The sequence below is a fragment of the Mus musculus genome, chromosome 6 (genome assembly GCF_000001635.26).
Source record: "Mus musculus strain C57BL/6J chromosome 6, GRCm38.p6 C57BL/6J".
Classification (NCBI taxonomy): domain Eukaryota; kingdom Metazoa; phylum Chordata; class Mammalia; order Rodentia; family Muridae; genus Mus; species Mus musculus.
Window position 1 is genome coordinate 104,587,371 of NC_000072.6, and position 24,782 is coordinate 104,612,152.

At 37.8% G+C, this 24,782-nt stretch overlaps 1 protein-coding gene and 1 long non-coding RNA gene across 10 annotated transcripts in view; both read left to right on the forward strand.

Annotated features, from left to right (window-relative positions):
* The window catches only part of Cntn6 (contactin 6), a 370,745-nt gene that overhangs the window by 94,709 nt on the left and 251,254 nt on the right, over positions 1-24,782 (forward strand). The gene's annotated exons all lie outside the window — the stretch shown is intronic.
* On the forward strand, positions 13,310-22,101 carry Gm38871. The gene is made up of 2 exons (XR_869341.1): positions 13,310-13,972; positions 18,444-22,101. It is a non-coding gene; the product is annotated as a predicted gene, 38871 (long non-coding RNA).

Consider the following 24,782-nt stretch of genomic DNA (forward strand, 5'->3'; position numbering starts at 1 on the left):
TCTGAGAACTTCTAAATTATTTCCTTCTCAGTCTCTATTCAAATGTTCTGGCGTGAGATGCTATATAAACTCACGCCTCATTCTCTCTATTTTCCTACCCACTTTCTAAGAAGCACCTTTAAAAAGTTTGTCATTTCTCTGAGTGTTTGTTCTCTCCCTTTATCTATGTCTCTGAAGTTCAACAAAACAACAGGATTATTGTTCTCTGCAGATGGCACTGATGATAAAATAATAATTAGAAAGAAACAGATTTTAACTTAAAAACAGTATATTAGGATGGAAATTATAATACATTACTATTGATAAAATTCTCAGCAAGCCCAAACATCTGGTCTCAGCACCTCATAAATATTGCTCATCAAATGTAGTTCTTACAGTAAAATTATAGTTAAAGAAAATAAGGCTGAGCTGTTTCCAATACACACTCACTGAGTGAGTAAATCCTGATTGTTTTGCCTGGGAAAATGCCCTCTGGCTATTTTGTTTTAGCTTTGTGAGCTATTCTTGTCTAAAGTGTGAATGTCCTGCAATAGCTACATTTTCATGTGCCTCTTACTAAAACTCTAAATGAAATGTGCTTTCGAAAGTTACATATTCTTGACATGACAATCGGGTTTTGGATAAGCAACTCCTATATACATGGAAGCAAAGGTAAGTTTCTTTCCACAGACCTGTCAGGAGGCAAGCTGTCTCTTTGTAAAAATGATTTAGAGGCAGCTGGCCCTTCCTCTGCTCGTCTCCTCAGGTTTAGGTTGGCTATTCATCATCAGAGGCAGAAATCTCTGCCCATTTTCAGATCAGACATGTGTCCTCCTGCTAGAAGGTCTTTATTCTGGCATAGATAGGTTCAAGCCAAGGTCTGTGCTTGCAAAATAGAAAACTTGACACTATTTATATCACACCAGAGCTGACTCGGTGCCAGTGACCATTGAACCTGCTTCTCTTCCAATTTTAAGGTGCTTTTTCCTTTTCAGAGTTTCTGCCAGATGTGACATCTGCCTTAAAGAGACAGCGCCTTTCAGGATGTATTTCACAGTAGCAGAGTTCACCATCCTCTCTGCAGTACTAGGCAGTGTTATATTGAGCATTCCTCTTCCCCTGTGTTTGGGATTATATGGGATCTTCTGGTTAGGCTGTTTCATATTTGGATTCGTCTTTTAGAAACCTAATCCTTACGTCAAGTCTCTTCTTATAACCTGAACATTAAACACAAACTTCATGTGAATGCTTAAGTTAGACAAAGATGAGCAGGTGTGTTTTCCATAAATCCTGCGCAAGAGTTCTCTTTGGTACTCAGAAACTGATGAAGTTAAGAAATATATATATATTTCCATTTTAAACTAGGAGAATGAGTCAAGAGAAACTCAACAGCTGCCCAACTCCGCACAGCTGGTTTGTGGTAGATTTGGGATTTGAACATAAGTCTGCTCAATCCAATTATCAAGTACTTTTCCGCTGGATCATCCTACTTTTCTTAGATTTTCAAAATAATGTCGTGAGCATCATCTCCTTGGAATGGTGTTTCAGCAGCAGCACTGTCTACATTGCTGTATTTTGTTTTCAGTTTCCTTCTGTATGTTCCTGTGATGTATGTGTGCATAGACTTCTGTGAATAGGCATGTCTATGAACCCATATAGGGGTGGAAAGGATAGAGTTTGAACTTGGGTTTCCTCCTCTGTCACTTTCCAGTTTGCTTTTTGAGACAGTATCTCACCGAACTGGAGCTTGCAAATTTTCATAGGCCAGCATGCCAATGAACCCAGCCTTCCCATAACTGGAATTACAGGCACATGTCATCAGCCAAGACTTGACATGGGAGCTGGGGATCTGACCTCAGGTTTCCAAGCTTGCTATTCACCAAGTGCCTTCACTGATCCAAAAATCCCCTCCATTGTGGTTTGTTATGAGAGATGCACCCTCTTTTAGAATCTTTAGTGACATGTAAACTAGATAGCAATGAAAACACTGCCTATAATACTCCCTTTTGCTATTTTTTCCTATGTAAAGAGCCTATACTAATGGACTAGACTGGAATTCTAATGCCAGGCATTCCATTGCTTATGCTCTGATGCTATAAATACTAGATAACTCTCCATCCATAAGTGTCTCTACTTATAAGCTGATGGAGTAGTAATTATAAATTCTTAATTCTCTTCTATTTCTGACACTGTGAGATATTCTGATGTGCCCACATTTCTGTCTAACAATGGGATTATATAATGTAGTGGAAGAAACACCAGTAATAGAAGATTCTATATTCATTTTTCCTTAGCTTTGCTCTCATTCAAATATCTCCACAGTTTTCTCTAGAGACTCCAAGAACTTCCTTAATTTAATATGTCCCTTTATAAAATGGGTCTTCTCTGAAAAATCTCTGCTAGAGGCGTTTCTTTGGTACCCACACAATACATTCGCTTTTACAGAGGCTTTGCTTTTTTCCCTAAAGAGTTCCCTGTTCATTTAGCTACAGCCAGAGGTAACGTTAACAATTTGTACATCTCTTCAGAGGCGCACAATTTACTAAATGTCTTTTAATTGGCATGGGAGCTTGTAAAGCACTTTGCAAGAGGCAATTCGAAGAATTATTTCCTTAATTACCAATGTACAGATAGGGTTTGGTTTTTTTTTTTTTTAGTTTGTATCTTTCTATATGCAGTAGAATAGTTTGAACTTCAAGCTGATTGTGGAGCAGCATCATATAGAACTCTCCAGGTTTTCGCTCTGAATTATTCTGTGGATCCATAATAAACATGACCCTGAACATTGAATGCAGAGAATCACACAAACTGACTCATCTCTGTGTCGTTCCAGGGCTGAAATCAAGGACTAACAAGGAGGAATCAGATTATTTGTTCTGAAGGCAGCTTTCAAAGATTAGGCTACATGACAAGTACTGAGCGAACTGCTGTTGGTTCAGTCCAGAGCTTTAAAACTCCAGTAATTAGTTGTTCTTACATGCACACATTTGTGTATACATACCCACGAGGACTTTTGCCTTTCCTTGTTTAGGGTACAGTAATGGGCTTCATAATGACACTTTTCTCCTATTATATCATATGTTCTCACTACATTTATTTTCTTTTTCCCTGTTCTGACTCTACTCTACCCTCCCCCATTCCTCCTATCTTTCCAACTAATAACCTTTCATTTTCATGGCATATGATACATATGTAATTATATTTTATGTTTATAAACCTAAGATAACTACATAAAAGATTCAGGTCACAAAGACCTTATAATAGGAAAACAACTTGTTTGGGAAGTTCAAAGGAAACACCCTTAAAGAATATTTCTCCCAATAGTCTGAGTAGTTTCTGACTATTGTTTAACTAAGAACAGCAGAGAAAATGTTCTTAAGAAATATGTAACAGTGTTACATATGTAAATATGTGAGAAAATGTTGCCCACTGTGAAGTCCAAGAAAGCAATGAGGATAAGTATCCAGAAAAGCTTCTGAGAATTCGGCAGGGAATGGAGGACCAAATCAGGCTAAATACTAGAGGGTTGTTGCTTTTTGTTATTGTCTGTTTTACCTCTCCTCTCCTCCCCTCTCCTCTCCCTCCTCCCCCCTTCTCTCTCTCCTCTCTCCCTCTCTCTCTCTCAACATTCTCCGGTGTTTCAGTTTATCATAGAGTAGCATCAAGATATTGAAGAATTCCAATCTTTAAAATGGAGAAAAATTGGGAAGAATGATCAAGGAAGGATTTGGATTTTCATACCAACAGCTATGCTGGATTTGTTTTTGCTTTGGTAAATGCATTTTAAGAAGGGGATAAAAATGGAAGCCAAAGGTGTAAATAAGCTCCATGGATCCGGCTCTAGAAGGAGAGTACTTGAATAGGTATCAGGCCAATGTATAGGGTGAAAGGTGTTGAGATGGAGTATTTTATAAAAAGATGAGAGCTGAAAGATCCTGAGAAAGACATGGATAAGTCTGGTTTTGAAAGTTAGTGCAGTGATGGTGTTGCTTTCTGAATTAGAGTAAAAAGTGAAGCCTACCAAACCTTGGATCCTTTGCTGCTCAATGTAGACTTTGGAGGACTTTGAGGGTATTTCATTTTTATTCATATAGAAACGTTTAGAAGAAAAATTAAGTTCTGTGGAATAAAAGAGGATAATAATGAGGTGGAGCTTTGATGACTGCAGGACTCATCATTCCATGATACAAGTAAAACAGGTCATAAACAGAAGTGAGGGGAGTCTGCAGAGCAAGTGTGAGGTAGCCAGATTATAGATGGTTTCTTGAGGAGAGTCACTGAGAATGATTGGCATGCCAAAACTGCTGCAGACTCAGGAGCCACAAGGACATGATCAAGGAATAGTTTCAACCCATACATGTGAAAATAAAATTGAATTTCTAAAGTAAGGGGCTATGGAGACAGCTCGTTGGGTAAATTGCCAGCCTTGCAAGTGTGAGTACTTAAGGTTAATAGTCCAGCACCCCTATAAAATTGGGGCGTGGAAGCAAAATTCTCTAAGCCCAGGGCTTGAGGGCAGAGACAAGTGCCCAGGTGCAAGCCAGACAACCAATCTAGCCCAACTAATAGGCTCCCTTGCTATCTCAGGAATTAGGTGGAGAAGTGCTTGAAGAACTTGTAGAACTCTGGCTTTTAACATCCAATGTGCCCACAGCAGCAAGCACTCTATCACACAACATATGCATTATGCAATTATGCATTCACTACACACACACACAAACACACACACACACATACATACATGCAAATGTACATGCACATGCCCACACATACAAACATGCACACATATTTTTGCAATCTGTAGTGAAAATTTTTTATAAAGGGACAGGGATCAATAAAGATTTCCCAATGGTAATAGCACTTACTTCCCTCGCAAAGGATCAGAGTTCTCTTCATAATACATCATATCTTACAGAAAGCTATAACTGCAGTTTTGTTGAATCCAACGCCTTCTACTGGACACTGCAGTCCCTGCCTGAATGAGGTGCACATACGAATATACAGCCCCAATACATATACACCTAAACTTATATATGAAAGTTTGTTGTTGCTGTTTGTTTTACATAGGGTTTCTCTGTGTAGGCCTGACTGTTCTGGAATTTGCTCTGTAGATTAGGCTAGCTTCAAACTGCCTCCCAAGCACTGGGATTAAAGGTATTTGCCATCATGCTTGGAAATAAATAAACTTTTATAAGTATTTAATAAAAAGGATTCTGTTTTCACTGATTACTCAAATGAATAGAGAATAAAATAATAAACTAAAAACATTTTCTATGTGACACAATGTTTAAAAAGTCTATGTGACAATATACTGCTACTTTTAACTTTATCTATGTTGTGTATGTTTACTTTTGCAAGATAAAAACTAAACTTTATGAAGAGAAATTCAAAATGAGTATGTGCACACACACCCACCCACACACACACTCACACACCCCAACACACACACACACACACACACACACATATATATATATATATATATATATATATATATGGGGTGGTATAAAACTTGATTTAAAAGTTTGCTTATCTGTGTCATATCTACTTGTACTGTGTTGACTGCCATGTATTCTCGTTGCCCCACCCACCCATCCATTTTGTTTTTTATGGTTGACATAGACACAGTAACTATGTTGAATAGTAGAGAACAAATGCTAAGAAAAGAGTTGTTACACTTCACCAGGCTCAGCATGGGATTATCACTAGGTATAAGCTTGAAAGTTGCTGATCCCATATTTGATACATCTCTGTCTTTAAATTTCCTTTGAGGCCACTTTTTTGTCCTTTTTTTTTTTTTTTTTTTTTTTTTTTTGAGATTCCTCTCAGTGTCTGCATTACACCATCTTTGGAGTTTTCTCTTTACCTTGTTCTTCTAATATGTTTTCTACCTAAGACTACTTAGACACTTTTTTTATTAGATATTTTCTATGTTAACATTTCAAATGTTATGTCCTTTCTTGGTTTCCCCTCTGAAAACTCTCTATCTCCTCTCCCCTCCCCCTGCTCACCAACCCACCCACTCCCGCTTCCTTGCTCTGGCATTCCCATATAAGGGGACAATAGAACCTTCACCTCAGCTACATATGCAGCTAGAGTCACGAGTCCCACCATGTGTTTTCTTTGGTTGGTGGTTTAGTTACTTGGAGCTCTGGGGGTACTGGTTACTTCATATTGTTGTTCCTCCTATGGGACCTCAAGCCCCTTCAGCTGCTTGGGTACTTCCTCTTACTCCTTCATTAGGTACCCTGTGCTCCATCCAATGGATAGCTGTGAGCATCCACTTCTGTATTTGTCTGGCACTGGCAGAGTCTCTGAGGAGACAGCTATGTCAGGCTCCTGTGACTCCAGAGAACCAAATAACTCTATTAAAAAATGGGGTACAGAGCTAAACAAAAAAATCTCAAATGGGGAACACCCAATGGCTGAGAAGCACCTAAAAGATTGTTCAACATTCCCAGTCATCAGGGAAATGCAAATCAAAACTCCCCTGAGATTCAACCTCACACCAGTCAGATTGGCTAAGATCAAAACCTTAAGTGACAGCAGATGTTGGCAAGGATGTGGTGAAAGAGGAATACTCTTCTATTGCTGGTGGGATTGAAAGCTTGTACAACCACTCTGGAAATCAGTCTGGCGGTTCCTCAGAAAATTGGACATAGTATTACCAGAGGACCCAGCAATACCACTCCTGGGCATCTACCCAGAAGATGCTCCAACATATAATAAGGACATATGCTCCACTATGTTCATAGCAGCCTTATTTATAATAGTCAGAAGCTGGAAAGAACCCAGATGTCCCTCAACAGAGGAAAGGATACAGAAATGTGGTACATTTACACAATGGAGCACTACACAGCTATTAAAAACAATGAATTTATGAAATTCTTAGACAAATGGGTGGATCTGGAGGATATCATCCTGGGTGAGGAAACCCAATCACAAAAGAACACACATGGTATGCACTCACTGATGAGTGGATAATAACCCAGAAGCTCGGAATACCCAAGATACAATGTGCAAAACACAAGAAGAAGACCAAAGTGTGTATACTTTGATCCTTCTTAGAAGGGGGAACAAAATACCCATGGAAGGAGTTACAGAGACAAAATTTGGAGCAGAAGATAAAGGAATGACCATCCAGAGACTGCTACAACTGGGGATCTAACCCATACACAACCACCAAACCCAGACAGTGGTTTGTAAATGTCAAAGCTATATTACAGTTTCATTGTCACTCAAAACCTCAGGGTTAGATAAATGCCCTGTCATGTAACTTTATCAGTATTTCTGTGATTTTACCCACTGTAATTTTGGAGTCCTCCCTAGTCTACTTTTGGTCTTTCCCCCAACCCCACCCCATCTCTCTGTCTTCTTCCTTCTCTGTTTTCTTTCATTTCTTTTTCTACCTATGTTAGCAATGACTGTGCACTAGCTTGTACCCCCTGACCCTTGATAAACAACTTGTGCCTCTATGGACAACAAAGGGAAGGCATACTTTTTATTTTACAACTAGTCTCTTTCCAGGGTCTTGTGCAATGCTAATTTCTCCATGACAGTTATCCTAAGGCTGTTTGGATTCAAGACAGAGTCTAAAACTTGAATGCAAATTTCTTATGTATCCCATACATCTGTCCTTCAATATAACTTTGGTGAAACCCTTCTTTTATAGCTACATGTAAATAATCCATACTTCTTCCCTAATTTATCACCAGGCCTTTACATGCTAGGCTACCCTGTATGCTATGTGCTCTGTGGGGATACATCCCTTTTTGAATGAGTTACTTAGTATTCCTATGATTTGAGCTCTTTGATTGAAGTAAAGTTGTAAATCTGCAATTTGTTTAGTTCATTTTTGTCCTTCTAAGATTGGGCATAATTCTCTCGGAGTTCTTTTTCTAGATTTGTGCCTTAGAAGCAGAAACCAAAGTTTTCTAAAATTCACTTTCAAATGACTTCACTAAGAAAAAAAATGAAAAAGAGAAAAAAATTAGTATGCAAGTCAAAGAATAGGAAAGAACTTCACACAAGGTCAGTGGTAGTGCCAAGCAGAAACCACAAATAAGGAAGAAAAACCAGAATTGATGAGTCTATATGAAAAGAGTTTTGATATTCATAATATCTTCATTCCCATTCTTGTGTTAAAAATATTCCACTAATCCCCTAAACATATTAAGATATAATTTGCTAGATGACAATATCTTTCTTATTAGTCCCAAACAAAGGTAGTAAATTGGGTGTTTTTTGTTCTTGCTTTGTCTTTCTCATAATCCCTCTAACATAAACACTGTAAATGCTACGTAAGAATCCAGGCTTGCTAAACATTTTATCCAGTTATCACTGAGCACTGTTCAAATAATATCAGAAAATTTTGCATATATCAATCAGTCATGGTGGGTGTCAGTCAGTTGAAAAGAATGTTACACTTGACCTAAGAAAGTTGGGCTTCCATGAAAGGTGTAGTAATTCACAACTATCTAAGGAGATGCTGAAGCATCGATAAATTGTGCCTCAGGCTCAAGAGAGGGCCCCACATCTGCTGAGCACCAAGGGTTGAACTTGCACTGATCTCTTAGTATCTTACCTTTCTTTAGCTTCTTTCTTTGTGAAGCACTGACAACAATACTTACTGTACTTGTAAGGTTACATCACCTCATTAGTTTACATTAAGATGCTTTCTGACCTTTTAAAAATTATTATTATTGTTATTGTTATTTAATTATTTTATTTATGTTCCAAATCTTGCCCCCTCCAGGTCCTCCCTCACAGAGTTCTTCCCACCCTCCCCCCTTCCCTTCGCCTCTGAAAGGGAGCCCCCTCCAACAGTGTCAACTAGCCCAGTGCCTGGGAGACTAAGCCACCAAGGGCGTACAGGGGCTGGTCTAAGGCTCCTTGGCACATATATAGTAGAGGCCTTGTCTGGCCTCAGTGGGAGAGGATGTACCTTATCCTGTAGAGACTTGAAGCTCCAGGGAGCTTTGTGACTCTCAAGGGAATGACCCACAGTCTATTATCACCACTCTGTTTCTGATGTTTATTTTTCTCAATTGTTAGAATCCATTCTGTGCTTTTTTCCCTCTGCATTTCTATAATGTCCTTGGCCTTTATTCTTATGTTATTACCGCTTACAGTGTTATAGCCATTTACAACTTCATGTTAATCAAAACCGTGAATTTCAACAAAGGCAACAGCCCTGCTTCATTGGTGACCTTTTTCCCTTTGATCCTGCCATCCGAAAGCTTTTTATACATTCTAATTCTCTTCTATTTTAATAGCTCTGTGAAGCAGTACTATTTTCTTTGACTGATAAGATCATTGAAGGTGACCTGATTTTCTCCAGAGACACACAGTGAATAAAACACATTCACACATAAACTGAGACACGTTCCACAGAATGGGAAAAGAAAGCCCAGTTCTCGTGTTCTCTCTCTTTCTCCCTTTCTCTCTTTTTCTCTTTCTCTCTGTCTCTGTCTCTCTCTGTATCTCTCTGTCTCTCTCTCTCTCTCTCTCTCTCTCTCTCTTCTCTCCTTTCCCTCTGATCCTCCCTCCTTTCCTCTCTCCCTCCCTTCATCACTGCCCATTCACAACATAAGGAGAAGAAATGACTTCTCAGACATAATGATTATACATGTCTCATCTAATTATGCAGGCTCGCTTCTTTATTGCAGATCTTGGATTTTGTTGCTGTTATTTCACATGATTTTTGTCATAAAAGTGAATAGGAAGATTTTTGTAAGAATAAATAGAATGGCTTGTGTTTAGCTCTGGTTTTGCATTCTTAAAGAGCTCTTATGATACAAACATCTTGATTTGAAAGTGTATCTGTTTGAGGCATAGAATTATTCATTCTCCGGTGTGACTTTGTGCATATGTGTCACTAGGTATGGCATTTGTGAGGCTTTTAGTTTGCAAGGTGACCTGCTTCTATTTAGTAGTATGCTGGCCACAAAGTTTTCTATATCCTTGTTGAGTTGTTCATGCCATGTTAATGACTCATGGCTTAAACAGGTAGGCTATTCATGGGTGTGGAAAATTGATATCTGAGAGCATTTTATTCTGCTCAGTCAGGCTTATTCTTTATAAAGAATCAAAACAGTAATAACAATTACAAAAGGATTCTGAGTAAAATGTGCTTTGTGCTTCACTCAGATCTTTCAACTGCGCTATACTGAGCCCTCTATTCTGCCCACCATCACCCAATAATAACCTTGCTTTGCCACTTGTGTTCGACAGTCATCAAAGAACAGACTCTCCTTTAGTTTCGTGACAAAGCTTTTTGAAATAATCCTTTCAGCATTCAAAGCTTCATATATTCTACCTACTCATTGTAGTTTGCGTGATTTCAAGATGTTGTTCTATTTAGATGTGATGCTAATGTCTCATGAACTACTTGCAGCTACTCTAAATGGTTTGCTAAGAACATTAGAAAACTCTGTATTGTTTTACTGCTACTGCAGAAAGACAGGCCCAACATGGCCCCGTAGGAGAATAGTTCTTTAGCAGATTGCAGTAGCATTTCCCCTCTCCAAGGCCAATGGAAGCGTTGTTTTTCCACACTGTCCTAGAGACGTGGCTCAAAAGTTCAGTGAGGCTACAGTGGAAATAAAGTGACTCTGATATATTTTGAGCCAGTCCATTTTATTCTTCTTCAAAACAGTGTCGGCATCCTGCCTAAGGCTGCCAGATATGTAGATATACTAAGGCTTGTCTCAGCTTAGAGTATAAAGTTAATCAATATTCGGTGTTAAAGATAAGTATTTCCTAATAGCCTGTAGCCCTTTTCTCTAGAATTTTTTCATGTTTGTCTTTAACACAATATACAAGCCCTATACAAAATGTGCATAAATTATAACATACATTGCACCTTTTGTATGAGCAAGAAACAGAAAATTCATGAAACATGCCTGAATGCTTATAGTATAAAATTTTATTTTAGTTCCAGCTATAAAAAGTGTAATGCAATTGAAATGTTTACCATGCACCTGTGAAGGTTTTTTCTTGCATGCCTAATGGTGTTGCATGGACAATTTAATTCCTCTCTTTTAAAGCTAATCTTGGAGATATCTGCCTTCTGCAATAGAGTCCATGCAAAAAAAGATCAGCTCTCTAGAATCCCAGATTGAATACCAAAAATATTCACCAAGTCATTTTGATTTTATTTATTGTGTTTTTGATTTTACTGCTTGCAAGCACTAGTATAATTTTACTTTAGAATCTTTTGTCAATGATATGCTTAATTTTTTTTATTTTGAAACTAAAATATAATGACAACCTCTCTGCTTCCCTTTTCTCCTTCCAACTCCTTACAATGTTCCCTTCCTTGCTTTTATTCCAAATCCGTGGTCTCCTTTTATTAATTGTTACACACACACACACACACACACACACACACACACACACATACACACACACACACATACACACACACACACACACACATATATATATATCCAATACATTTGCAGTCTGTATGCTACTAGAATATACATGATTTTTTTTAATTTAGGGCTGAATAATTGGTTTTGGACAAACAACCAGGGTTTGTCTCTGGAGACAACTACTTCTCCTGCCCTCAGTATACCTTAGTTGTCTGCAGTTCTTTGTCTAGGGCTTATTTTCCAAAAGTTCTCTCCAACTCCCGGTGGGGCACTGAACCATGCCAGGAAACTTGGTAATGTTAAGGGGATTCAGGAAACACTGGCACTCAGGCACCCATCTGCTCTGTACCAGATCCCTGGCCTTGAACACATGAGCATACTCCTGACAAAGGAATGTGACCAATGGTCATGTAGATCAGAACAAAGAGAGTTCTCCATGCTAGTGAGGTACCTAGATGGGTCCTGAGGGTTTCCTGGATATTCTTTCCTACAAAATGTATTTCATCGCCAGTTCACCCTGAGAAAAGGGTATGAACCCATTTTCCATGATGAACAATCAAATAATTGGTATGGACATACATGGACAGTCTCTTCTAATAAAAACCACTGTGGGCAGCATGAAGAAAGCCTTCTACTACAGAGCCATGCCAACTATGTTTTCTGCAGAACACCCCTCCAAACAATCGCTGCCACTAAGCTATACCAAGCCACACTTCCCATAGCCGCATCCCTGGGCTTGTCCTAGCAGGCCCATGGGCCCCCTCTATTCTCAACTCTACATGGTTTCCAGTAGGGACTGGACATTTGGAACTTGGAGAACCCTAGTTTTGGCCTCAGCTTGCTTCTCTCATCCTGGCTGAGGTCCACATCTTTGGTTACATTTTCCCACCCCCTGAACAGTATATTGGCTCTTCCCTCAAGCCCATACCTTGATGGTTTGCATAGGGTAAATACAGTTTAGCTTTCTGTGGAAAGCAGAACCATACTTTCCATGTTACCATGTCTATTGGTGTTACCTTTTTTATGCAGCCATATTACTGAGGTATCTTGTATGAAGATTCCCTGGTTCTCTGGTCTCACAATCATTCTATACCTCTTCCATGATGTTCCCTGAGTCTTATGTGACGGGAGTTATATTATAGCTATATCAACTGGAACTCGGTACCCATGATCAGGTGTACTATGCAGTTTGACTTATTGGGGTTTCCTGTAAGTAGTCTCCATCTTTGTAAGAAAAGTTTCTCTGATGATTCATGAGAGCTAAAATTACCTGTGAATATAAATGGATAAGTGTTCACAATTCACTTGGGAAATATGATTTAGTAAAGTGGCAGTGATAGGTTCTTCTCTAAGATCCATGACCTCACTACTTCTGGGTAGGTAACTAGATTCCCAGTATAGGTGTGATTTGTGTTCTGTAAAGTGACCTTAAGTCCTGTTAGACAGCTGTTGCTTACCTTCAAGGTATGGGTCACTATTTCACATGGTGAGACAGCTTGCCATTTTGGCTGCTGTTGTAATTTATAGGACATCCTACCTGGATAGGACTCTTGGATGTTTCCCTTCCTTGGAGCCTTGCAGGGTTCCTGATGGTGCTATTAAGGCTAGACATCAGGAAGTTGCCTTTCAGGCCAGGTCAAGCTTGGATTCTCTGAATCCTGTGTTATTGGAATAATGTTTACAGGAATGGACTATCTAAGTCCTTAATATTTTTTTAAAAGGGTAATATGTTTTAAGGAGTTAGTATGGACTACACAGTATCTACAGATGTAGAATTTAAGTGATAATATGTATTACTGGCATTGCATAAACTTTTAAGAAATCAAAAGAAAGGCTTTAATTTACCATCAATATTATCACCTGACCAAAAAAAAAAAAAAAAAAAAAAAAAAGGAATGTGATAAAATACAGTCAAAATTGAAAACCAAAGGCATCTGTCAAGGAGAAAACAGCATATGCCAAATTCTTCTATTCAAAGACACCAACATTTATTCAAATAGGTGCAGGGATTTACATTTTCTATTGACCAAATGCTAATTTTATTAAAAAATATTGTCTTATAAGCATAAAAGTTTTTTTAAATCAATTTATAAAGGTAGTCTATCTAGAATCAGCGATAAATATACATTTAGAAGAACTTGTCACACACCCCCTCCTCCTAAGAATTGGATAAGTATCACAGCTTCCAAAAGAACAGTATTTTGATCATTATACAATGTGGGTTTTTTGCACTTTGAAGTCCCTGTTGTTACATATGTTCCATGCAATATGAATACATCAGTTGGATGTTACCCAAGTGTTCTTTACTTTCCATGAGATAATGCTTCTTAGACTTGAAACTCCATCTCTGTTTCTGGCAATCTTCCAAGAAAACTCTTTTCTCAACCCCTTTATTGATTTCCTGTTGCTCCATGGTTGTATTTTCACAAACATAATGACACTAAGCAAACATGCCATCTCTGTCATGGTGTCTCTAGGTCAGTGTTCCGGGCACACCTCCTTTGCTACAGCTTCTCAAACAAAGGCAGCAGTCAGCTGTTGATCATGAATGACTTTCCTTTGAAGATCCTGCTGAGAAAGGGTTTGTTTCCAAACATATGAAGTTGATGGCAGAGGTCAGTTGCTTGAGTATTATTGGATTCAGGGCCCCAACTCCTAACTAGACAGTGGTTGGGGCAAGCTTTCTTTTCCCTTGGGACATGGACCTTTCCTAACCCTGCTATGTGACTTAATTAAAATATCCAAGTTGACATGGCCATAAGAGCAAACTATCTCTAGCATGGAAAGCATAGGAGTTCATATAAACAAAGCAGAGTGTATTAATTATTATACTTATCTCAGATGGAACATTGCTAAGATGTGCAACCGTTAAAAGGTGATCAATCCTGATCATGATTTATTGGCTTGCATGAAGGGATTGAGGTTATCATCTTATAATCAGAATGTGGGAGTATATTCCTTAAAACAAGTTAAGTTCAGGCACGGCATGGACATGCTGAACTAATGTCTGTCAGCTTTCCATCATGTGGTGACAAACCCCGAATCAGACACCATGGACTACCAGCCTCACAAACTGGAAAACATGGGTTTTACTACATTATAACTTGTCCAGATTTAGGTATTCTGTCACATCACAGTAAAATAGACTCTGACATAACAACCACTTTTCAATGTGTGGGTTAGCTGTTAGTATAACACCGTCCAAACTCTAAAACTATGGAGTGGCTGGGAGTACACAGGAATCAGGTAGGACCACTGTGAGAATCCTTCCACCAGAGTTCTCTTCTGTAGTTTTACCATTTTTTTTTAAAGTGAAGACAATAGAATTACAGTAGAAGCTAGGGTATCTGTCATTGGATATTGTTTTAATACATAAACTGTAGAGTAGAGTACTGCTTATTCAGGTGGTTGGGAAGCAGTTAGTATTATGAGTCTTGCATGATAGTAGAAATCATTTTATTTCACTGAGAATATACTTTGAGATGAACTCCTACTACAAAAGACCTACTTTACATCAATTATTTACATATAATTTCATACCTATATTAATCCCTTATTTGAAGGGGGCAGATAATTTAGTCTAAACTACAAAACCATAGCCCGAATTCAAAAATATCCTTGATGTGATACTGAAATAGGTCAATGAAAAATAAAATAATACTTCATCCTGTGACTATAGGAAAAAGTTAATGTTGCTGAGCTTTAAAAATGATTCCTACACATAATCATGGGCGCAACGAAACTCCCAGAGAGGAAGTTCAGATTAGATATTCACACTGGGATACAAAATTTCTAGAAACACATAAGAATATGGATTGTGTTTAGAGCATTATCAGCAACTAGCACTTGTTTTAGGATTAAGTTAATATGCCTTCAGTGTAAATGTTAAAGAGAAAAATAATAGTTAAATTTACCATTAGGAAGCCAAAGTGTGCTGTCACATGCCTGTAGTTGCAGGACTTCAGAAACTGGAGGAGGGAACTTTGGGCCAGCTAGAGCTCACCAGGAAAATGTTCTTTCAAAACTAAGGAAACAAACTTGGATCAACTGGTAAATATACAAAAAGAATGAAAAATAAAAAAGTGAAAAATTATAATAATTTTTTGATAAATTATCCCTTAGCAGATCTTTAATGTAGAAGCCATCTCACATCCTCAGAACTTATCAGGCTATATCCTATATGATACAAATACCACAACATTACTTCTTTAAAATGTTGTACTTAAGAAAGGGCTTCATGGGGCCAGAATGCTGGCTCAGCAGTTAAGAGCATTTGTTGCTTTGTCAGAGGACTCCAGTTTATTTTCCAGGACCCAGATCATCTTCTCACACTGTATGGCATTGTAGCTCCAGAGGATCTGATGCCCTCATATGGATTCTGTGAACACTGCCCTCATGTCACACACACACACACACACACACACACACACACACACACACACAAAACTAATCTTAAACATTTTTTAAGTCCTCATGATTCTTTGTAAATTTTAAACATATTTGTAATAGGTTCTACCTAAGGAATTTTTATTTAAAAAGAATACTTTATACTTATTACTAAAGAGAATAATTTTGTAACATATAGATAAGAAAAGAGGACTGTTCCAAGCCACTTTGGTTTCACACAAAGCTTTGCTTCTAGAAATTCTCTAAAGAGGGGATTCTCATTCAGTGATTTAAAACATTCTAGATGAGAAGAAAACCTTGGAGATAGGAGCAGCTGAGACTAGGCTTGGCATAGTGACGGCCAATAAAAGTGCTCATCCGTGGGACCCTGGCACTTGGCCAGCTTCCATAAAGAGGATTCATGGTACCGATGAGGCAGTGCATGTAAAGCACTTACCAGAGGCACAATAAATGCTATCTTTTAGAGAAGCTGAAGAGAGCTCAGCAAACAGCACAGGCAGGCTGAGCACGGCTGCAAGACTCCACTCTGCCCCTCTGCACAGCTGAACCAATTAATCCCTGTACTTCATTTTTGTCCCTTGTAATATTGAGTTATTAATAACTCATGAAGCTATTGTGAATATTATGCAAATGACCAAATTACTTCCTCCAGCCATTAAGAACTATGAGATTTCAAAAAAATAAATTTGTTATCCTGTTTCAAGAAACAGATATAATCTTACCAATATATTTTAGTATTTTATTACATTCATCTAACAAATACTAATTAATTCATCTACTAAATTAAAGATAGACTTATTTATTGTTTGACATAAGACACAAGTTTTTTTCATGTGACAAAAACAATAGACAATCATGCCCAACCTCGAGATAATGAGTTTAAGTAGTACTTGATGGTTGCCATATGCACCCTGTAAATGGTAACAGTGATTTAAAAGAGAAATGTCTCCCCAAGACTCTCATATTTGAACACTTGATCCACCTTGGTGGCAGTGTTTGGAGAGGTTATAGACCCTTTAAGAGCTAGCCTTGCTGGAGGAATTGTGTTACTAGGTGAGTGGGTTAGCTCTGCCCCACTTCTGGTTCATTCTCTCTGCTTACTGAATTTGGGTAGCCATGTCTTCTCTGTCACTATGGTCTGCCATCTGGAACCATAAGCCACAATGAAGTCTTTCTTCCGTGAGTTGCTTTTGATCATGGTACTTTATCACAGCAAAGGATGTAACTCACACAGACGAATGATGCTCCCTGAGGGGTCACCTCTCCTTTCAAACAGTCATGCCGAAGTACATTTGTATTTGTGGCATCATTTTCAACTCAAAATGCATTTTAGAGAGCTGCTTATTACAGAATCCAAACCTCTCTATAAAAATTATTCAGAAAAGAAAATGATCTGCTTCTCCTGGGACATTTGGATAAACTTTCACCTGCCAACAAAAATGTTACTTCAGAACACCCCAAATGCCAGGTCTTAGGGACTGGCCAGAAAAGTCAAATCCAGATGCAATTGTTCCCTTTCCAGACCTCTCAGTGGTGTACTTTTCTGCCTTGAATATTCCCTGTGAGTTTGGGCCCTTTCATCTTCTATTTGCTGCATGAACAGAAAAGCAAGTACCTCTTTGCTTCTAATGTAGGCCATGAATGACAAAAGATAAGCAGAAAATGGTTGTAGTGGGCTGTGAATTGGCTCTAGCAGGATGGAGACCTTTTGCAAGGTGGTTCTTCTTGCACAACAACTAAATAGCTAAACTCCTGTTCATTTCAGATGACAGTTGTTGTCTATTCACGTTTCCTTCTTTTATTTCATATAAACGGGTTTAAAAATATAAGAAGAGACAAGACTAACTAGCATGGCTTCATCCCCTCTCCAGCTCAAAGTTGCACATAAAAGAAAATTTCCCATCTACAAATGTCTGTTTCATGATACCTCCAAGGAGAACAGACACTGGGAAGTGAAAGCAATTAAGGAAGACTGCTAAAGAGGGGAGGCCAGGGTGTTTCCTAAATTAGGTTTTTTACCCTTTCTATCCATATGCAATGAATTATAAAAAGCCTTTGCTGTTGTTTGTACATTGTGTGAAGTTGCTCCTGATAAATTCCCGATGGTCCTTTTCCCCTTAAAGCAAAAGCTTTCCTCTGGGAGCTAAAGAAGCTGGCAAGTGGCCTGGTGTGCAACAAAGGACTTCTCTCTTTACCCTACACCAGCTCTATCAGTACATAAAACATGCCCCCCCCCCATCCTGTCGTCCCCTAGTCTTAAATTCCTTTGAGTCATCAAAGCTCATGAGGATGAAATGTTTGTGCCTGATGTACAAAAATCACTCTCCATAGGCACAGATTTTATTTGATCTTTTATGGAAAACACAGCATGTTTATATACACAGATATAAGACTGTGGTGACTGGCTACAAAAGCTTCTTTTGCCTTCACCCAGTGTCCTCGCTTTATTTTCCAAGAAGAGACTCTGTAGTTTCTCTTCTTTAGCTCAGCTGGCGGCTCAGTTTTCCCTTAGGTTTTTCTTGATTATCATAAGGGATAGTAGTAGAGCATCAGGAGCAACCTAAAGAGTCACAGTGGGGTACCAGGATTCTCCATATTCAAAGATATATGCCCCGGGGTGAAGCATTCAAATAAGCCATCCTCTGCTTATAAATAACAGAGCTGATTCTTCTTAACAAGGTACATCATGAAGTTGTATGCCATATGTTCAAGATGCTGGTCCTGCCTGTATCAGTGAAGACTCTGTGCACACAGATGATCACCACCACCACCACCACCACCACAAACAACAACAACAACAACAACAACAACAACAACAACAACAACAACAATAACAATAGTGAATGTTAGTGTTCCAAAGACAAAGAAGCTGTATGGTGTGCCAAACTTTCTCTTTCATCCTGTAACATTCCTGGGTAGTTTAACTCTGGAAAGCTTGGGTTGTACCACACTGTTAGTGAACAACTCCCTCTCTGTAAGTCTACACACCAGCATTTCTTCGTTTATTCTCCAATGGACACTTATCCTGATGCACCATTTCTATACCCTACTTCAAGAACATCCCTGTAGAGATTATAACATTTAGAGCATTCAAGGTTCTTCTGTTACAACATGTAAAATTAAAAAGCATTTTAATTCATTGAGATGTACAGAAATTGATATTCTTAAAGTTTATATTTAATTGCATTAGGAAAAATGCAGAAAGATTACTGGATAAATGGAAATATATGGAGCTAGCCATTCCTCTAATCTGATCCCTTCACATTTTTGCTTGTTTTTTTTTTTAAGCTCTAACTATTTGTTATTATATTAAAATCAAACACAAATTGAAGGGTTGAAAATATCTTTTTCTATTTCAAAGAACACATCACTGAAAAATAAGAAAAATATATTGATGTACTATCAAAAATTAATGCTGTCAATGACAAAATAAATAATCATTTCCCAATACAGTGACAACTTTCCATTTAAATATGCATACAGATAATTTTCAGCTGCTTGCTTGAAACCAGCTGGTTTCCTTTTATCTTTTGATAAGTAATGTAATGAGAAATTTTTACTATTGCCTTTTCATGTAGTCTTCTTGTTTTGTTTTGTTTTGTTTTTTCTCATTGGCCCAGTTCTCTGCTGTCTAGAACTATCCTGCTTTTCTTCTGCACATGTCAGTGATTGCTTATCTGTCTAAACTATCACTGTGGTACTTCGTTTAATTGGTTTGTCTAAGACTGGCTAAAGACTCATTGTTGGCTTGATGATCTAAAACAGTGATAGGTAAAAGATGCATTCAATAAACCAAATGTCAATCAATACTCAGCATGGCTTGATTACAACCAAGTCAGATGTAGCCTAAGTTCATACATTTGTCCAAATGTTATTCAAAATCATAGATTAGCTCATGTATTTTGGTGTCATAAAAATAGTATGTAAATCACCTATGAACTGATAGTAGTCTACTCCCATACTCTGTATCTAAGTTTAGAACAATATTCATGGCTATCACCATTGTATAACTTGCAATGGGGACATTATGAAGTTACACATGTACTCAGTATGAAAGACTTCTGTGATTGAATAGTAACGTCCAGTAAGAACAGACAATACAAAGGACACCGTCAACTTTGACAGGAAGAGATACTCCTTCTTCTCAGTTTTCTGGTGAGTAAACTGGGCTGAGGAGTAGTAAGGCATTTTTTTTATGATTCAGATCCCCAGATTCTAATGGTGGACACAAAATATTTGATTCATGAATAATCAATAGCAACTGGTTGTCTCCACAATTTGAAGGCTAAGATTTCATGACCAGATAATGGTGTGCATAAATTTTTCTCTTCCTGGATTGTAATGCCAACTTCTGTCTCTGTACCCTCACATGCCAGAGGGTGTGGCTAAGTCTCTATGTCTCATCTTATCACTGCATGTTTTTTTTTTTCCACAAGGCCTCATCCTCAGCCTCATCTAAATGTCAAGTAAATCTCTTCCATAATCCCCAATCCAACTGTGGGTTGGGATTTGAATAAAAGGATTTTGGTACATCTAAACCTTATGCCCCTAACTCTCAACACCTACAAACTCTATAGTACAATGTCTTTTTTGCCATTATGTGACAGTACTGCTCTTTAGATTAAAACTGCCTCAATTTTCAAATTTTCGTGTTTAGCAATTATAAACAAGCCTCAGGAAATACACATGATTGGGTTTGTGTGTCAATATATACACTGAATCACACTGTGATCAAACTCTGAATGTGTTTATAAGATGAGGTCCTTCTGAAGGAGAGTCTGAGCTAAGTGTATGAATTGCAGAAACTCTCAATCATATCTATCACAAGAGAAAACTGTTAAGCTGTAAGAGACAGGAGAATGTCACAGGCATTATACCTCTGAGAGTACAGCTGTGGGACGAAGGGCATGACCTACCTGTAAAATAGCCTCTAGATTGGCCATAAGTCAAGTCTAGCCAGCTCTCCCGGATACTTGATTTTCTGTCCATGGACTTCCTTCTCTGCTATACCTCATTGTCAGGGATCAGTCTTGCCAACAATTTATTACCCAGGTGGTAGGCACTTGATACCAAATGGAAAATCCATCGCTCATCCCTTGGCTGTCTCCCTGATATTGTTGTCTTCAGATCTGTTTCTACCACTTCATTAGTTTTAGTCTTCTCAGAGCACGTGCATCATATGTACTTTCAGAGTGAGGCAAGGATGTAACCACATGTGACATAATAAGAAATACATTTCTTTTTAAGTCTCTGCTCCAGTTTCTAACAGAGAGCTCCTTAAAGTTGTATAGTTTCCTGCAAACTAGAGAGGCTGAGAGTATCTTTTGTTGAGTTCTCAGTTGGGGGATATAATTCCTAACATAGAGTTTCTAAATATTTTTTACAGTACACTTTAGCCTAATGAGATTCAACTCTCTACCTGCCACAATTCTTGGCAATCTCAGAACCAGGGCTGTGAAAAAATGGCTTATGTAGATTCATGGAGAATTGCTCGGTGTGGAGAAGCAAAATCAGTTGATGTTGAAAAACTGGGAATAAAAAAAGACTTTTAAACTAAGACTTAGTTTTCAGAGGGGGTAAAATCATTATCTCAGCAAACAGTGAGAGTATCCCTTTGAATTTTACTATATTTAATGCTTCCTGGCATCTGCATGTAACTTTTCCACCCATCACCTTCTTTTGACCCTTCCATGTCCCCTTATTCTATTTTATATCCATTCTGGTACGCTAATTTTCTCAGGAACAAACTCATATAATAGTCCACTTTTTCAGACAGATCATTCTTTACCCAAGTTATACTAAAACTTACAATGTATCATTCTATCCTTCTAGAGTCTCCCTTTCTCAGTCTGCCAAATGCTGGGATTGCAGATCTGCATGGCCATGCTCTGCTTGTTGTCTCAAATCTTCACCTGACCAGGTGTTCCTTGATTTCTTTTTGTTTGTTGGTTGGTTTTACTTAGGGGACCCAGCAGTTATCCACCCAAATTTTATTTTTTCCTTTCTTTGCATCTGATTTTGCATGATGAGTCCTACAGCTTCTTCATTAACCCTGTCTTCTGGGAAAGTACTAATTTTTAAAATAAGAAATAAATATCATGTTTCTAGAAATGCATTTCTATCTAACATGGTCAATGAAGGAGCATAAGGTCTGAATGACTGGATAGCAACCATTCAAAATGCTTGGTCTTAAATATACCTTATTTGCCGAACAAATGTAATGAACACTGTGTTCAGCTACCTGTATTTGTAATGGGCAGAACTCAGAAATACCTTCAGAAAAAATTCTTTGTCTGAAATCGCAAAGTACTTATGTTTTATTAAAAGTTCATACATAGTATTGTGTGTGTGTGCCTCATTTGTATATCATTAACATGTTGAGAAGGACAATCAGACATGTGTGTGTGTGTTTTTACATGCACACTCTCATCATCATACATACATATATGATGTTGTGTTCATCCTAGAAGTGGGCATACCTTTTGAGGAAAAGTTTATTAGATGACTTGGGTATTGTGTATAGTCATCAGTGGTTATATTTACACAAACCTGGGAGGATTATCAGTCACTTACTTAACATTCCTCTCCTCTGGACACAATTAAGATACATGAAGACACTGTTTTTCAGTTGGTTTTTTAATAAGTGAAAAGAGTATTTACTAAATGTTTTAAAGTATATTATGGCAAATACATTATTAATCTGAGACATAGTTCCTTATTATGATGATCAGTTATTATGTACTGTACTTAACTGAATGCTCTAAAATTTCAAATGTGGTGATTAAAAAGGTTTAAGCTCCATTATAATTCTTGAAGACCTTTATCATGTGTCTGTCCTGCTGTGAACTGAAATTTTAGGTAGTATGTGACTTGTATACGTGTGTGCGCATGAATACCCATGTACACTGCAACATTGAAATTTAATATTAATAACAAAACAAAAGGAAAGTAACTTTCTGTCAAATCTTCAGGAGCTAAGAATCAGCCTATCTTAAATGAAGCACATCACACTATCAAGCTTCTGCTATGTGAACAACTCAAGTAGATCCAAGTGGCCAAATATACAAAGTAAAATTACGTATTGAAAGGTAAATAGCTAACATGTTTAGAGTTGAACTTGTAAATGTTATCTTTGCTGTCAGAGTCCATATTATTAACTCTTAAGATATATTGTTCCCATTAGACCAATAATGGTTAGTCTAGATCACTTTCTACAGCCTGATGATTACTTGATAAACTTTCTCTCATTCATTCTAAATTTTACAACCTAAACCTGTAGCACTGAGAGGCCCAGAGTCAAATGAGTTGGACTTGCTAACACAGTCCATAGCAGGTGTTAAGTAATCCCTCTGTGTTCTTGAATATTTTGCTAGTGATCACTGGTGTATTATGGCTGACATATTATCAAGTCAGTTTTCCCCCAGGCTTCTATTTTCTCGGGTTTAATGGCTCAATTTATAAAATGGAATATACCAGTGCAGCATCATCTGCTACATAAAGTACAATATATTGCTTTTCCTCTATGACCCCAATCTGGTTTCCATATGAAGCAATCCCCTGTGAAAATGCCACTTTTAACCCAGTATTTTCTTCCAAAGACACTCATTTTAAGAAGTTAAATTACAGTGACCAATAAATCATAATAATCACAATCCTTGAGGTCAGAGACATTTTGAATAATTACTCACAATAAGTCATCTAACTAATCCATTGCTTCCTACTAAGGCTCTCTTCCAAGTGTCTATTAAAAAAACTAAAGGGAGTGCTTCAAGAACTTGTGCACTATCATTATGTAGGCTACACTCATACCTCTTCTTCATCAAGCCTCTTGTAGCTTATACTGCAGAGGGGATACTGCCCCTCATAATTCTGATCACCGCTCTAATTCTTTCAAATCCAGTAGAAATTAGAAAGAAAGGAATGCATAAAGTCTAAAATGTTATTTACTGGGTTAGGTCAGCCAGACCCTGGTGAGCACTGCCCTTTTACTGTTTGAAGATAAAGTCCATATTAGTATCCTTTTAAACTGACTGATACATACAGGAGGGTGAGGAACCATCATATTTAGAGGCCATTGCATCTCAGAAGGAGTTTAGTTACAGACTATTTTTTCTTTTCAGACTCAGAGTTGATTAAATTTTTATGTCCAATGCTATATAAGGTAATTTTAGATGTTTCTACATATGTCAGAAAAATAATGCATTGATTTTTATTGTTTATTATAATTCATGGCTAAGAAGGTCATCATGTTGCATTTCTCTTCATTTGTCAGAGAGTTCCATTCATTTACAAGAGTAGCCAATGTCTCTTTTAGTCAACTCTTTATTTGATGGCTACCCTTTGTTTCTTTCAAGCATTTTTAATCTTTGACTATAATATTCAGTGCTTTATGAATTTCGATGTTTTATATATAAATGAAACAATTTATCACTGCCTTCTTAACTCAAGAAAGAATATTCACTTTCTTTTTGGAACAATATTGGATTCATTTGAAGAATATCAGCCTTAGTCCTTCTTTCTTACTACTTGGAAGGACTGCTTAGGCATATTTATGGTTGAAATTTTGGCTGTGTGGGCACCAAAGACAACCAACCTTTCCCAGGATTAGCCCATTAACAATAGCTAAAAATTCTCTTCTCTTCTCTTCTCTTCTCTTCTCTTCTCTTCTCTTCTCTTCTCTTCTCTTCTCTTCTCTTCTCTTCTCTTCTCTTCCTCTCTCTCTCTCTCTCTCTCTCTCTCTCTCTCTCTCTCTCTCTCTCTCTCTCTCTCTCTCCTCCTTTCTGCTTTTATTTGACATTCAGCCAATCCAGAGCCTAGACACAAGCTCAAGCTTAGGTTTATTGCCATGATCAGCTCTTCTCCTCACACCTGCTCAGTTCCCTGAAGACACAGAGCAGAGTGCCTTCATTAAAACTCTGTGATAGATCAAGTTGCTTCCATTTCCACACCTGGATCTTTTTACACATTATGCATTTAAGTTGTTATCTAATTTTCTCCAACCTCTCTATTATGGGTGAA